The 17,564-nt window shown below is 35.9% G+C and overlaps 1 pseudogene; it reads left to right on the forward strand.

Moving 5' to 3' along the window:
* Positions 1-2,584: 2,584 nt before the first annotated feature.
* On the forward strand, positions 2,585-3,554 carry LOC141843271 (small ribosomal subunit protein eS27y-like; annotated as a pseudogene).
* The last annotated feature ends 14,010 nt before the right edge of the window (positions 3,555-17,564 follow it).

Genomic DNA, 17,564 nt, shown 5'->3' on the forward strand with positions numbered 1-17,564 from the left:
AGGTTGACGCGACCCGATATTGTTGGGATGTATACTAGAATCCTAGCTATGTAAATAAACATTCTGAAATGAGAATCACATTTGGTCAATATTTTGTAGTGTCCATTTAATCTATACTGTAGATTAACATGGTGTGCGGAGTCACAAACAGAAGACCATGTAATCAGTCCCTTATAGATTATAAACAGTGTTCACAACCAAGATGGATTGGACAAACCATCGGAGTGGTTGTAGTGTAATTCGGTCTTAGTCTGTCTTGACTATAGAATTACACTAGTACACTAAGTGTGTATTGAGCAGGACCATCTGAGGATTGTTCGATTTATACTGACTATATAATCGAACTAAACCTCTGTTACTATAGATGTACATGCTCTTAATCCCGATATAATAACAAACACGTGTGCTTAATATGCACTTCTTTAATTCATCAAAGGGTGAGGTCTAGATCGATAGATCAAAAGGCCCGATGAGTTGGGAAGTAGTATTATGTACATGGTGTGTTGTTGATTATAGAAGGAATCTGTGTCCTATAATCTAGGTTGATGATGTCCCCTTGAGGAGCTCATAAGGATTATCATGTAAACCCTGCAGGTGGACCTTGTCCGCATGATAATAAGGATGAGTGGTACTACTCTTGGATTAGATGTCAATTAAATACGAGTTGTCAGTAACTCATTTTAATTGACGGACATACGATATCTTAAACACAGGGAGATTAATGTACTGATAGTAAGAAGGAGCTCATATTGTAATATGGGATTGGTGCGGTAGTTCGATAATAACTCTGTAGTGGCATGAGTTATTATTGATGAACTAAGGTTGTGTGTTCGGGGCGAACACGGGAAGCCTTAGCTCATCAGAAGGCCAAAACCAATTCCTCCTCTAGGTCCCTGTTGTAGCCTCTGGGAATCCTCAAGTCCACCTTGGAAGAATTCGTGAAGAAACCAGACATTCGAACCCATGCTAAGTGGTGTAATCGATCAGCTGATCGATTACACACCTTGGTAATCGATCAGCTGATCGATTACCATGTTTTTCCTCACCGCGAGTGGTAATCGATCAAGGGATCGATTACCATGCCGGTAATCGATCACCTGATCGATTACCAAGCGGAGAATCGACTGGTAATCGATCGGGTGATCGATTACTAGTGTTAATAAGGAAAAGTTACGTGAGTTAATCGATTCCCTGATCGATTAAGGCTCGCGGGTTCGAATTGGAAACTTTCGAAATCTTGCCGAAATCTTCAGATTTGATTGATGTAAATTATACCAAGTTTACGGATCAATCATACCATGTTTATGGCTCTAATTATACCATAAATAAGGGATGACAAGGCTATAAAAGAAGGGGGTTGGCTTGGCTTTAGAGCACACAAGTTTCTTCTCTATTGGTAGCCGAGACTCTCTCGCAAGCAAGCAAAGGGAAGGAAGTTTTAGCAAGCCATCGAAGGAGAATTCTGGTGGAGAAAATTCTCGAAGGATCGTTGCCCACACAACGTTCGAGAAGAGGAGAGGAATACGACAGAAGATCAAGAGGTCTTCGGGTACAAACTTCGTCCTTCCAAAACGTCGGAAGAAAGGTATAATTTAATGTTTCCGCAATTAGTTAAATTATTCCTGGATCTGTAAACCAAACACAAGAGTCCAACGATCTAAACGCGTCGGGCAACTTGAGACCGTTTTTGGAAAATTTTTGTTCTGCAAGAATCTACCGGAACGATTTTTCAAGACTTACCCATCAATTGTCTGGTGGTGTGGCTATCTCGGCAAGGAGCCGGAACACTCGGTCTAACTGACTAAGACTTCTTGCTAATCTTTTAGTCAACCTTGACTTGACTAGACTTCATTCACATCCAAAGATTAGATCATATTTAGATCAACCCTTGGTCAAACAGACCAAACCTAAGTGTATTATCAAACATCGAAACTCTAATGATAGATTAATGCTCCTTGTACCAACAAGAAGTATAAGCGAACAAGACATCCCACCAACACTAAACAATTTTAAAATATAAAAAAATTTAAACAAACTTGAATTAAAATTTTAATAATATTTAAATGAATTAAGTTCAAGTCAAGTTTAAACCAACTCAAACTCATAAAAAATATCAAACCAAACTTGAACAATCATTTTAATAACTTAGTTTAGTTTAGTTTCGACTTGACTTAACTTACTACTCCCTATAGTTGGATGGACTGAATTTACATAAATACAACATGAATCAATTTTGTGTTGTGATGAGTTGAATAATTCTTCCTTAGCATCACCTACAAACAAGGACAGGTTATGTTCAACCTAATCCATTTGAATTCAAATTAGACAAGTCCGACGTAGGTTCATGTGTAATTGAAAATTTGAGTTAGATCCGATTGCAGATAAACTGGATTTATTCAACATGTTCACATCCCTTATATGTTTTTCTTTATAAAAACACACACTTACGTAAATAATAAATAAAAATTTATATTTAAACTGATTGCGTTCAACCGTAGCTTTGTGGGCACCGTCACAACTTATTTGGGCTCCGTCCAATGGGCTCAACTGAAGTCCACGAAGCCGAACTATTTATGTGCAGCCAATGGCGTTTCTCCTCAACCCTAGCTTTTTCCTTCCTTCCTGCGCTGCCGCTCTTCATTCATTCCATCTGCTACTCTCCTTGTTTCTCACGGTTGCTCCTTTGATCTCCGGCCGAGATGGTAAATCCTTGTATTTGTTAACGGTTTTGGTCATTGCAAATTATGATCGTGTCGTTTTATTTTCAATTTTCCAATTGTGCCTCGTTTCTCTACTAGGTTCTTCCCAACGACATCGATCTGCTGAACCCTCCGGCCGAGCTCGAGAAGAGGAGGCACAAGCTCAAGCGCCTCGTGCAGTCTCCAAACTCCTTCTTCATGGTACACTTTCGCCTTCCCGATGCAAATACTTTGTTTTCCTTTATCTTTCTTTTCAGATTATCTAATTACTCAGATCATGCAATCTGCAGGATGTTAAATGCCAAGGGTGTTTCAACATGTAAGCAGCCATTTTCCAACAGCTTACTTTTGGCCTTCAGTTCTGGTTTTATGTTTTTGAATTTATCTATCGAAAATTAGTTCCGTCTTTTATTCCGGATTTTACAACAAAATTTGCTTTTTGATGGCTATTTTGCAGAACCACTGTGTTCAGCCACTCTCAGACAGTCGTGGTGTGTGGCAATTGCCAGACAGTGCTCTGCCAGCCAACTGGCGGGCGAGCCAGGCTCACAGAAGGGTGCTCCTTCAGACGGAAGGGTGATTGAGCTTAGTCCGGTTAACATTTTCTCCTTGATGGTTGAAGAAGTTCACATGTAAGGTCTGAAGCTGGTTGTTTGAATTTTTGGATCATGTGATGTTAGGTTGGTAATTTAAATGTATTGGGACTATTTTCTTGTCTTCCTTTGCTTATGCCAAAACTTTGTTGAAAACTCTTTTTTTGTCAATTGCAATTAAATTCCTGGGACTAGTTTTCTCATAAACGTGTATTTACTCTTCAGAAGGTGACGAATTATGAGTTAATTCTCTTTAGTTAAATTGTTCTATTTCTTGTGATGATCTATAGCTTGTCTTCATTCCAAAGCAGGGGCTTCAGGCTTAACCTGTTTTCTGAACTTTTAAAGCTTCAGTTGTAGTCAACTGTCATGCCAGAATGTGTGCTAATGTTTAGAACCTCTTGATCTTACAGTTCATCCAATTGAACCGGTTAGATTGGTTCACCCCTGATGAGTTGGTCGCCTCAACTTTGCTGTTTCATTGAGATTGGTCTGTCCAATTTGGTTGGTCATTGAGTCAGCCCAGTGTGTCTAGTTGACTTGGATTGTTTGATGGGGTTGGTATACTCAGTTAAGCTATTTTTTCTTAGTTTTTTATTAAAGAGTTCATTTGTTCTGGCAAATTCAGCCAGACAGTCAAGCAAGCTAGTCAACTCTATTCCTTGGATCCACCTGCTCTGATATTATGAATTCTGTTGCTTTTAAAAGCCTTGCCTAATCTGGTTACTGGCCCACATGCTTGTTCCTTGATGGATTCGATAGTACCTGCTTTTGTAAGCATTCACAAGCATATGCTAAACTAATTTTTAGCTTGTTAAAGTTCTGTAGGTCAATTAAGCAGGTTTGTTTTACTATGTGGGTTATGGAGGTTATTTAACATGCGTTATTAAGTATTTTGTTTCTAATTTTTTGAATATTATATTGCTTGCTTGTGGCAATATTAATTGGCTATGCACTTTCACATGTGTCCACATGTTGCATGTGTTAACCAGGAGTTAAATCATATATTGTATGCAAATGCTTTTAAAGCTTTGATGGGTTCTATGGTTACGAGTTGAGATGATATGATTGGAAGGTGTGATTAGGTAGAGGGTATATGAGAAAAACTCAGGTGGGTATTTTGATATAAATATTATTAGAATAGACTCATAAACTACAAGTTTAGTCGAGCATATAGGTATCTATTTCAAATAGTTTGGGATAAATATGGTATGTTTGTGACAAATATGAGACAATAACCTATTTCAAAATCAGATTTGAAAGCTCCCTCAGCTACAAGAACCATAGGACTCAACATTATGGTCATATTGTAGGTCACAACACAATGCCTACTAACACAAGAATTCATTGGATTCATGTTGGAATGGCAAGAGAAACACCTACACCTACTTTCACCCTATTAGGTTTATAGCATGTCTACACCATTAGACTTTATAATTATATAAATCTTGATATAAATTATATTGCTTGCTTGTGGCAATATGAATTGGCTATGCACTTTCACATGTGTCCACATGTTGCATGTGTTATGCAGGAGTTAAATCATATATTGTATGCAAATGCTTTTAAAGCTTTGATGGGTTCTATGGTTATGAGTTGAGATGATATGATTGGAAGGTGTGATTAGGTAGAGGGTATATGAGAAAAACTCAGGTGGGTATTTTGATATAAATATTATTAGAATAGACTCATAAACTACAAGTTTAGTCGAGCATATAGGTATCTATTTCAAATAGTTTGGGATAAATATGGTATGTTTGTGACAAATATGAGACAATAACCTATTTCAAAATCAGATTTGAAAGCTCCCTCAGCTACAAGAACCATAGGACTCAACATTATGGTCATATTGTAGGTCACAACACAATGCCTACTAACACAAGAATTCATTAGATTCATGTTGGAATGGCAAGAGAAACACCTACATCTACTTTGACCCTATTAGGTTTATAGCATGTCTACACCATTAGACTTTATAATTATATAAATCTTGATATAAATTTAATCAATGATGAAAATATTTAAAGGAAAAGTCATGATTGTAATATTAATTTAGTTGTAAATTGCAAAAGGATGGAGGAGTTGATAGAGATGTTGTATAGAATATAAGTTTGATGGTTAAAATGGAGGAGAGTGTTAAGTGTTCTTTATGATCTTATCTCTATAACTTAAAAAAAATTTCAAAAATAATGGTTAGATTTGTTATGTTATATAAAATTGAATGTTGGATTATGAATCTAGCATTTGAGCAGGATGAATTGTAGAAATAAGGAGGTTAAAGTGAATGTGTAGATATATGAGAATGGATAGGATAAGAAATGAGAATATTTAAAGGAGTCAAGATATCTATTGAGGAAAATTTTTTAAAGATATGTTTAAGATGGTATGGATCCCACTTAGTGGGATAAGATTTGGTTGTTATTATTTAAGATAATATGGATATGTACTTTGACAATCAATAAATGTTCTAGTCAGGCAATGCGTGATTTTGATAAATATGCATATTAATCAAGGAAGAGTGAGATCAAAAAAATTTAATTAGTAATAATAAAATATAATAAAATTTATTTAAATATAGATGAGGATGTAGTAGGAGATCAAAATCGATGTAGGACGATCCATATAACTAACATCATTTAGTATGATAAAAACTTAATCGTTGTTCTTAAATTGCTATACTAGTAAACTTATCAGAAATAGTAATAATAGGAGTAACAAATTCAATTCTCCGCACCAAACATTGGTTTTTTTTTTGAAAAATCAGCTGAAAGCATGTGAGCTGCCTGCTTACATGCTGATTAAGAACCACATTAAATTAAGTTATCATCATTTAGAGATTAATTTGTACCTATTTGGTGGTTTGATGGTGTCAAAAGTTGATATGTATGGGAAGTAATCCAAATCCAAATGGTCTTGAAAGGTTTTTCTTTGTGCTTCTTTGGAGTAAGTTATTCTCATCTTGCCAGAGTTTTTTTTTTTTTTTTTGGAGACACAAGGGTGGTGGCTTCTTGTGGTTTTCCCATAGAGTAGGGTTGATTGTGCTTTGTAAAATCTGCTTGGTTTCCAACTTTGTTTGCTTGGGTGTTGGTGTTTTGGTTTCTTTCAATGATGGTTGTGGAGATATCTTTCCTCCCATTGGTGTAGTCCATTGTGATGAACTGCAAACGCCATGTTTATGTTTACTTTTTCTCACTCGTATAAAGTATTGGGATTTTCCATGATTTTTTGCTCGAGAAAGGTGCTACTAAAATTCCTTTTTGCTCAACGTGTTGGAACATCCAAGGGGATCTGCTTATGGATGTTTGTGAATCACTTGTTCTTCTAGATGCTTGTGAATCTCTTGTTTGTGTTTGTGAAATTACCTCGGTTAAGGGAATGATGCTAAATTGCAAGCCACTAAATTGAGGTGGGAAGTTTGAGAGCAATTCTTAATTATGAAATTTGTACAAAATGGTTGCCTCGAATCTTTGTTGGGGAAGGACATGAAACCTGCGATTGGTATTGAAGAAACTTGACTTGTGAGGAAATTGAATGGAGCTTGCCTAATGATTTCAAGACAACGTTGTTTATGAGGAGATTTTGGCAGACTGATAGGAACTTTTTTATTAAACCTAATCTTCGAATTGTTTGTTTTTTTCAAAGAGAATTAATTCCTTTGAGAATGAAAGGAAGAGAAAGGGTATACAATTAAATCGATATAGTTCAACATCTATTCCTTCCTGATGCGGAGCCGAAGAGTTGATGTGAAGACAGGGGCGTCAGATTAGAGTGACAAAGTGGGCACAGAGATAGAAAAATTGATAAATTTCATATTTAATCGGATTTTATTCAATTACACTCTTCAGCTCGATTTGAAGAAGGAACATGATTTGAAGAAGGAACATGTGATATGATGGTATTCGAATTATTCACTGAGCACTTTGTCCTAGTGCTTAGGTATTGATTTCTATCGAGCACTTGGTCTTAGGATTTACGTAAGGACTTCTATCGAGCACTTGATGTTGCTCAAATTTTGATTTACATCGAACACTTGATCTTATTGCTCAAACTTTGACCTTAATCAAAAACCCGACCTTGCTTGGTTTAACATCGAACATTTGACCTTATTGCTCGGATCTCGATCTCAATCGAGCACTCGATCTTATTGCTTAGATTTCGATTTACTTCGAGCACCTAACCTTATTTGCTCAAACTTCGGCCTCAACCGAGCACCCGACTTTATTATTTGGCTATTTACTTTTATCAAGCACCTAGTCTTAGGATTCAGATAAGGTCTTTTATCGAGCACCCGACTTTCGTGCTCAGATTTTGGTTTACACTGACCACCTGACTTTATTGCTCATATTTTGGCCTCAATCGAGCACCCAACCTTATTGCTTAGATTTCGATTTAGATCGAGTGCTTGGCTTGATTGCTCAAATTTTGGCCTCAATCGAGCACCCGATCTTATTATTTAGAGAATGACTTATATCGAGCACCTGACGTTAATGCTCAGATTTAAACATCCACCGAGCACTCAACTTTAATACTTAGATTTTTTTTTTCTTTCAGTAAGCATCTTGCCCCAGTGCTTGATAAATTTGTTGACAGGTACATGACATCTTCTAAATGAAAAAGTGGATAGTGGATGTCATATCCGGTTCCTTGATTGCCTTCTTCTAAATATGTGACACATAGTGAGTGGAGAAGAAGCTAATGGTTGTCGAATCTAATCCTTTGATTGCCATTATCCGAATGCGTGACACTTAGTGAGTGGAGAGGCAGATAACGATTGTTGGATCTGGTCCCCTCGTTGACTCTAAAGAACTAAATCGACAGTATCATCAAAACTGATCAATCCAACCAATCATCAACATTCACAACCCACAGAAATTAACTAGATCCGACACAGGGAAGAAGCAGATCAAGATGAACAAGAAAAGAAGAAGAACCCAAATACAATAGAGAAGGTGGGAGTTCTTCACCTCAGGTAAAGCTGAACCTTATTCCTCTTTGCCCTAGCTCAGCTCCATTAAGCCGCCGACCAGAAACCAATTCCAACGAGCCAATCTACAAAGGATCTGAACTTAGAAAACCTTATCTCAATGTCATAGCATCAAGATCTAAGTTCTTACCTCAAAGAAGCCATGCCTTAGTTCCCTAGCTCAAGGTCTGCGGAAAACCCAACTCGATCCAGAAATTGCCACCGATCTGTGAGCTCAAGCAAATACCGAATCACTCAACCAAAATCCTTAGAAATCTCCACACGAACACTACACAAAATCGAGAATACGATTAGGGATCAACTCACCGAGTAATCCCTTCCTCAGATCCTCCACCGCATCGCACCGACTGCAGCCCTTCTCCACAGATTGCCGACCGCCACTCCTCAGATCGCCGGCCTCAACCGGTGTCGGCTTGTCCTTGGAAGGCCCTCTACTCGACTGAAGCCTCTACTCTTCACCGCCGGCTGCCGCTCGCCGTCGTCCGCCACGACTAAAGAAGAACAAAGGAGAAGAGAAGCGAAACAGAGGAAAGGATCGCGAGGAATGGAGATCGCGATCGGCTTAAAGATTTCTTAACGGGCGGGTGTATTTAACGGGTTCGGATCCTACAACCAATAACCCAATAACGTATTAAGATTTGAGTTTAGACCGGTTCGGTTCAGGCCATAGTTATATTTTTGTATGTGTTAAAAGGGCATTATGGAAGAGGTATATGTTAGTTAACCACATCTCATTGAGAATTTCTTGCTTAGGTTAATTTTAACTTTCATAATATTTGTGAAAATATTTAAGTGAGTTGTCTGCTTTTATAGATTTTATAACATTTGTTAAACTTTTATAATATAACGGACTCGAAAAGAAACGACTATGTGGGTAAAGTGAAGCAACAAGGATAATCTTTTAAGTGAGTTATCTAAGTTAAGAGATCTATAATTTATCTTTTTTCTGTAGTTTCTATAGAGCCAAAATATTTCATAGTATTGACCTTTTATTTTTTCTTATCATCATATTATTTTCTCTATTTTGTTGAATTATTAAAATTATCAAAAAAATTATAGTTGATATTGTCAAAAAGGTACATTAATTACTATTCTAATAATATATTATATTAAATTGTTTTACATGAAATAAATTAATTTAAAAAGTTATGTTATTTTAGAACTAAATTATAGTTACCAAATCTTGACACTTATAAGCATTGTTAGATTTTATTTAAATAGTGACATATTTACTTGTTCATTGCGTCCTTTATATTTCATTACTTTAGTTAATATTGATATAATCTATAATGGAGTTTATTTTATTCTCAAATTTACTAATAAATTTTTTCTTAATATTTCAAATAATAAATTTAGTTTTAATTTTAATATTTCATTTAAACTTTTACTAGTTTTTAATAGGCTCAATATTTAATATTGTAAAATGTGATGTATATTATATCACATTATTTGATAATGACCCGTACACTCTTCTCAATTATATATGTTTAAATGTAGTTTATTTGAGAAATTATTATTTCTTATAGATATGATTAATCATACATTCTAGGGGGATCCAAACAAAGCCAACACTTCATGTTATGATTTCCAATTAACTGATTCTTTGGAAAAAATATGTCTTCTCCCTTTTCAGCAATTTTTGCAAGTTCGATTACTGCAAAATTAATAAATAGAAATAAGTAATCTATTTATAATTGGATAATAATAAACACAAAAATAAATATTATGTATAGAAAAACATTAAGATTTTGTTTAGGAACAATAAAGAAAAGGTGATATCTAAATCTATAATGTCTCCCTAGTCTGATAGCTTCTTTCATTCAAATGCCTTAAGATTTATATTTACAAATAATGTGTATGGACATAATAATAACTTACATAGTAATTCAAAAATATCTATTCCGGTGGGAGATGATGCTGGAGCAAGCTCTCTAGATGTTGTTGGAATAATAAAAATGGATAACATGAGGAGGATAGCCAAGCTAATTTTCTTTGTGTCCATCATCATATCTTTAATATCAAGATGGATGTGAAGCACAAAGTTGATTAACTTTCAAAGGGAATTGAATTATTTGCCTATTGGATCTACTATCTACTATTTATATGGATAGAAACATAAGTTACTTTTAATGTGAAATGGATAACTTAAACTTTTGTACTTCAACATTGTAAGTTATTTAAAATATGTAAAGGAAAGTTTATTATGTATAAAAACATATTGATAATTTAATTTATTTTAGGTTATTTAAATGATCTACAAAATTGTTTATGCCATCAATAATAACTTGTAAGAGAAATTTCACATTATCATCTAATTTATATCAAATTATTCTAACCATATAAGTGAACCATTTCTTGCAACCCAATAGAGGGTAAAATGGTTGAGCCAATCCCCATGAATAATTACTCATTTCAAAATGGTGCAGCCTTGACTCCGCTGCATCCTATCCTTCTCTGGATGTCTGGATCCCTTCTGGGGAGCCTGGAGCCTGAGGTGTCCTGGCCAATCGAGACTTGCCACCTCATCTGCCTCACTAGCTTGAAGTGTTGATATCCGGGTGCCTAGAATGGAATGGGGCACTTGGACCGTATGGGTGCTTGGAATGGATAGGGGCGCCTAGACCGTCCGGGTGCTTGGAATGGATAGGGGCGCCTGGACCGTCCAGATGCCGAGATCCAATAGGGTCGCCCGAAGTCTGATTTTGCTCCAATCTCATTTTCTACATCAAAGAGTTAGTACAGTACAAATACAATACAGGAACTTATGTTAGGACAGTTTTATAACTGTCTGGTATTGACTTTGGATTTCCAATGAAATCGTAGGTCAGACTGATGTCTACTATTCTCTTCAAGCGAAAGTGTTCTCACTACTCCTCTCAGGAGAGTTACATTTTGCCAAACATCCAGTCCTCCAGACATGTTTGGACTTTCTACTTGGCAACCAATCCTTTAACCCGCGAGACTTCCTTTCGATGTTCGATCCTCGCTGATCCATCGATTTGCTAGACGTCCGGTCCACTAACCCTCCGAGACTTCCCACCTGGTGTCCTTGATCTACCAAAACTTCTTGTCGAGTCTCACTGAATAGGACTTCTTGCCGAGCTTCAACTAGGCTTTCCTTGCCTAGCCTCCAACTAGGACTTTCCTGTGCTACCTACACACTTAGATAAGCTCATCAACACACAACACAATCTTAACTTGAATCCTTTGCCATGATCAAAATACAAGTTCGATTATCCAGTGCTCCCTGTACCAACATGATTCCAATCGTTGATCTAGCTCTAGAATAATTCTAACTGTTGATTCAGTTTGGTGTAATCTGATCCAAGTGTTGTTATTTAGATGATCTTAGTGATTCAATCTATTCCAACCATTCTGACCATTAATTTGGATCTAGTTGATCTTGACCATCCACTTAGATTCCATTTCATCTACACATCCAGATCAGGGACCAACACAAATATCAATACAATACATAAATCACAAAATTACTAAATATTAATGCATGTTCATATGTACATATCAATTGGGGATCCAATATTTGTTAAGTCCAACTTTGTTGATTAATAATGATTTTGGGACTCATGCTTGGATTTGTTTTCTAGTATGTCGATTAACTTAAGGCATATAGGATCTATATCAAGTCTTAGCTTTGAATCCAAGTCTGGATCTTAATTTTATACATAGCTCATTGAGTCCTAAGTATCATGTCTAAATACTTGAAGCCCGAGGTGAACATTTCCAATGTGTCATTGAGTTCCTCCACTTGACCTTTCGAGAGAGAATTCTCTTTCTCAAATATTTCAACTTGAGTCCCGGACAAGCAAAGAAAATTCAAAATAAAATAAAATACATGTCCCTAATTTCTCTAGCAATACTTAGAAGATCATAAAAGATAAATAACTAAGACCATCTAAAGACCAACATTTATGAATTCAATCTTACATTAATCAATAAGCATGGCAATTTCCATCCATTTGAAAAATTCAGTAAGAATATATTGATATTCCCATAGATATTATTCAACTTAGTCAAGATTTTATTCTTGATCATGTCCAAGACATAATAGATCAAGACAATGTCAAAGAACCTCCTATTTAAGAAACTATTTCAGAAGAACAAACTCGATCACCTCAAGAGTCGATGCCATTAAGGAGATCCATTAGACTAAGGACAAGTGCAGTGTTGGATGATTACAGTGTATTTTTTTCAAGAACATAAGGATGACATTAGAGTGATGAAAGATGATCCAATCAACTTCTATCAATGTATGGAAAGTTCTAACTCTCAGAAGTGGATTGATTCCACGAATGAAGAAATGAAAGTCCATCAAGGACAATGGCATATGGAATCTTATCCCATTGCCAGAAGGTAAGACCGTGAGGTAGGAATCAAATGAGTTGGTAGGCTAATACTCTAGAGTTCATAATTTTATATTGAACCAAAAGTGTTAATATAGTAATCATTGACTAAATATGGAGAAGGCCAATGTATTAATAGAGTATATTTGGCTCAAAGATAAAAATTGAAAAATTCTATTTGTATTTGAAAGAAAGGATTTATTGTCGAATTATTCCATAACTAAGGCATTGAATATTGAAACTTATATTCATCTTTCAATTTGGTATGAAATTTGAAATTTATTATGGTTGTTCTTGTAAAATTGTGATTTTTCAAGAAAACATTTCCATGAAACATTAGAAATTTTAGAGTTTTGTATATTTTTGTGACTTTAGGAAATTGAAACTATTGAACAATGTAACACTGAATTGACTATAATAATTATCAATTGATTAGATCCTGTTTTAGTTGACTTCAATATTTGTGAGACTACTAGAGTTTTCTAAGTAGTTTAGAAATTAAACCTTCAACTTATTTTAGTTGATAAGGACTTTTGTTTTCATATATATATATATATATATATATATATATATAATAATAAACATTTTTATGATCAATTTCATGTGATTTAGTTATATTTTTGTATGTGTTAAAAGGGCATTATGGAAGAGGTATATGTTAGTTAACCACATCGCAAGCTTTATTGTGGTTGATGTTCCTTCTTCTTATAATATTATTTTGGGCCAACCAGCTTTGAGCACCCTCCAAGCCGTTGCGTCCCCCTATCATCAAAAGATTAAGTTTCCAATGGAAAATAAAGTGGGAGAAGTTTGTGAGGATCAACAAGTCTCCCAAAAATGTTATGTAGAGACCATCCGGATGGAGAAGGAACAGTCAACGAGCATGGTGAAAATGACAAAACCAAGAATGGAGAGAGTATATATATTGTACATGAGGGAGAACACTCACGGGTCTCTAAGTTCAAAGTTGAAGCAATATCTGTGGTTCCCTCCCACTTGGAGAGAACTCTACCCTACTGAGCTGAAATCCTCAATTGTCGCTAAGGGGATCAACAACTCATGTACTACGTGAGTTGCTTATTCAAAAGTTTGAAACTTTGTTAACTGATCTTGAAAAACTAATTATGTGGTTGACTTTAATTGTTCAACGTCTATGACTTTATTTCTTGTACCATCCAATTATTGTGTTGGCAGACCCACCACTAGGCTGCATCCTCACCCATCTTGAAGCTGTAGGGCGACTCATAAAATGGTCTATTAAGCTCAGTGAGTATGATATTTAATATCAATCTCACCCAACCATTAAAGGATAGGCCTTGGTAGAATTTCTGGTGGAATCCCTATGGACAAAACAACATAAACCTTGGAGAATTTATACAGATGACTCATCCAATAATAAAGGTAGTGAAGTAGGTGTAGTTTTGATCTCTCCATAAGGTGAAGAAATCAAGTTGGCCATTCGACGCACTTTTAGAGCTTCCAATAATGAATTAGAATATGAAGCTTTATTGGTGGCTTTACGAACCACTTGGAATATTGGAATAGTACGGGTGTGGTGGGATGTATACTATAAGCATTGTTTTTTGTATAAACATCTATTTTGCAATAATATTAAAATGAGAATCACCTTGGTCAGAATGTTTGCATTTCTTATGTGATGCAGTTGTCTATTTCCTGATGGGAAACACTAGAAAACTCGTTCTGGTAAATTTTGGCAGAACAAAAATTTTTCCAGAAACGGATTTAAGTTTCCCTCATAGTTAATCAAACCAAGGTTTGATCAACGCATTTAGATCATTGGGCTCTTGTGTTTGGTTTATAGGATCCAAGATAAAAGGGACAATTTATTTAAAGCGGAAACAATAAACTTTGTACCTTTTCTTCGGGATGTCTAGAAGGAGTAGATGACCCCTTGATCTTCTGCTGTATGTCCTCTCCTCTTCTCGAACGTTGTGTGGACAACGATCCTTCGAGATGATTCCTCTAAAACTCTTTTTCCGATGGCAGACAAGCAAGGAGTAACTTTCTCTTCTTCCTCTTCTTTTGCCTTCTTTCCTTTCTTCTTTTCTTCCTTTCCTTTCCAAACCACCACCCACCAAGGGAGAACCAAGGCTTTCTTCCTTCCTTTCTTCCTCTCCTCTTCAAGCCGCCACTAATCAAAGGAGATCCTTAACTAGAGGTGCCGGCTCTAGGAGATGTAAAGGAAGGTTGAGGGTGGCCGGTTCTAGGAGAAGGAAGAGAGGGATTGGCCGGCCCTTTTCTTCCTCTTCTTCTTCCTGCTCTCTTTGGCACCGCCCCTAGCAAGGAGAACATGAAGTGGGCGCCGGCCCTAGCAAGCAATAGAAGGAGAAGGAGGAGGGAAAAGTGGCCGGCCCTTAAGGGAGAAGAAGGAGGAGAAGGGGCGCCGGCCACTTCAAGGAGAAAGGGATTATTAGAGAATTGTTTTTGCCTCTTGCAAGCCCTCCTTTATATAGCCAAGCCATCATGGAAATTTAAGAAAGATTCTAATAAATTTTCTTATCCAGATTTAGTTAGAAAAGATCTAATAAAATCTTTAAGAAGAATTTATTAGAAACAATCTAATAAACTTATCTTATCTAGATTTATTTTAGAAATAAATCTCTTAATAAGATTTTATTAGAAAGAATCTAACAACCTTATCTTATCTAGATTTATTTAGAAATAAATCTTTTTATAAGATTTTATTAGAACAAATCTAATAAAATCCAACGGATAAGATTTGTTATCTTTTTAATAAATTTTCATTATATTAATTTTGTTCTTATCTTTAACAAAATATTTTAATTATATCTCGTTAATATTTAACGAGATTCCATAATTAATATTTTGTTAATTTAACAAAATTAATTCATAATATTTTATAATAAAATTTGTACGAGAAGAGACGAAATTTCTTAGCGAAAATTCTTATAAAAAATTTCTTTCTTATCCAAATTTTTTCCTGAAAAATTCTAAATAAAATTTCAGAAACTGGAGGTCTTTCAAGGTCTTCAAGAATTTTTTCGAAGGTCTCCAAGAGATGTTGGGATGTATACCAGAATCCTATCTATCTATGTAAATAAACATTCTGAAATAAGAATCACATTTGGTTAATGTTTGCATTTAATTTTTATGCAAGTGTCCATTTAATCTATATTGTAGATAAACATAGTGTGCGAAGTCACACACAGAAGACCATGTTATCAGTTCCTTATAGATTACAAACAGTGTTCACAACCAAGATGATTTGGACAAACCATTGGATTGGTTGTAGTGTAATTTGGTCTTGGTCTGTCTTGACTATAGAATTACACTAGTACACTCAGTGTATATTAAGCAGGACCATCTGAGGATTGTTCGATTTATACTGACTATATAATCGAACTAAACCTCTGTTACTATAGATGTACATGCTCTTAATCCTGATATAATAATAAACACATGTACTTAGTATGTACTTCTTTGATTCATCAAAGGGTGAGATTTAGAACGATAGATCAAAAGGCCCGATGAGTTGGAAAGTAGTATTATGTACATGGTGTGTTGTTGATTATAGAAGGAAACTGTGTCCTATAATCTAGGCTGATGATGTCCCCTTGAGGAGCTCATAAGGATTATCATGTAAACCCTGCAGGTGGACCTTATCCGCATGATAATAAGGTTGAGTGGTACTACTCTTGGATTAGAAGTTGATTAAATTCGAGTTGTCAGTAACTCATTTAATTGACGGACATACGATATCTTAAACACAGGGAGATTAATGTACTTATAGTAAGAAGGAGCTCATATTGTAATATGGGATTGGTGCGGTAGTGCGATGATAACTCTCTAGTGGAATGAGTCATTATCGATGGACTTAAGCTGTGTGTTCGGTGAAGAACATGGGAAGCTTAAGCCCATCAGAGACCTAAATCAATTCCTCCTCTAGGTCCCTGCTATAGCCTCTGGAAATCCTCAAATCTGCCTTGGAAGAATTCATGAAGAAACTAGGCATTCGAAACCCATACAAAGCAGTGTAATCGATCAACTGATCGATTACACACCTTGGTAATCGATCACCTGATCGATTACCAAAGCTCCGTAATACGGAGGCTGATAATCGTTCACCTGATCGATTACCAGGCTGGTAATCGACCACCTGATCGATTACCAGGCTTAATGAGAAAAAGTTACGAGTCTTAATCGATTCCCTGATCGATTAAGACGCTGGGTTCGAATTGGTTACTTCCGAAATCATACCAAATTCTCCGATTTGATTGATTGAAATCATACCATATTTATGATTCAAATCATACCAAGTTTATGATTTAAATCATACCAAGTTTATGAGATGGCTAGGCTATAAAAGAGGAGGCTTGCAAAGGGTTTGAGACACACGAAACAAAAAGGCTTTTGGTGGCCGGAACCCCTGTTTGGTCGGCAGCCACAACCTCCTCTTCCTCTTCTCTTTTCTCCAAGATAAAGAGAAGGAAGGAAAGCTTGCTAGCCATCGGAGAAGTATAATTCTGGTGGAGAAATTCTCGAAGGATCGTTGTCCACACAACGTTCGAGAAGAGGAGAGGAATACAACAGAAGATCGAGGGGTCATCCACATCCTTCACAACAGTCCGAAGAAAAGGTATAATTTAATGTTTCCGCGTTAATTAAATTATCCTTTTTATCTTGGATCCTGTAAACCAAATACAAGAGCTCAATAATCTAAATGCGTCGATCAAACTTTGTTTGATCGACTATGAGGGCAACTTGAAATCATTTCCGAAAAAATTTTTATTCTGCAAGAATCAACCGGAATGGTTTTTCAAGACTTTCCCATCAAAGAGGTCTTTAAGAATTCTTCTGAAGGTCTCCATGAATTCTTCCTAAGGTGGATTCGAGGATTTCCAGAGGCTACAGTATGGACCTCGAGTAGGAATTGGTTTTGGTCTCC

The sequence above is a fragment of the Curcuma longa genome, chromosome 12, assembly GCF_044706935.1.
Source record: "Curcuma longa cultivar G26 ecotype Majalengka, Jawa Barat chromosome 12, ITB_CL_G26_1.1, whole genome shotgun sequence".
Lineage (NCBI taxonomy): Eukaryota > Viridiplantae > Streptophyta > Magnoliopsida > Zingiberales > Zingiberaceae > Curcuma > Curcuma longa.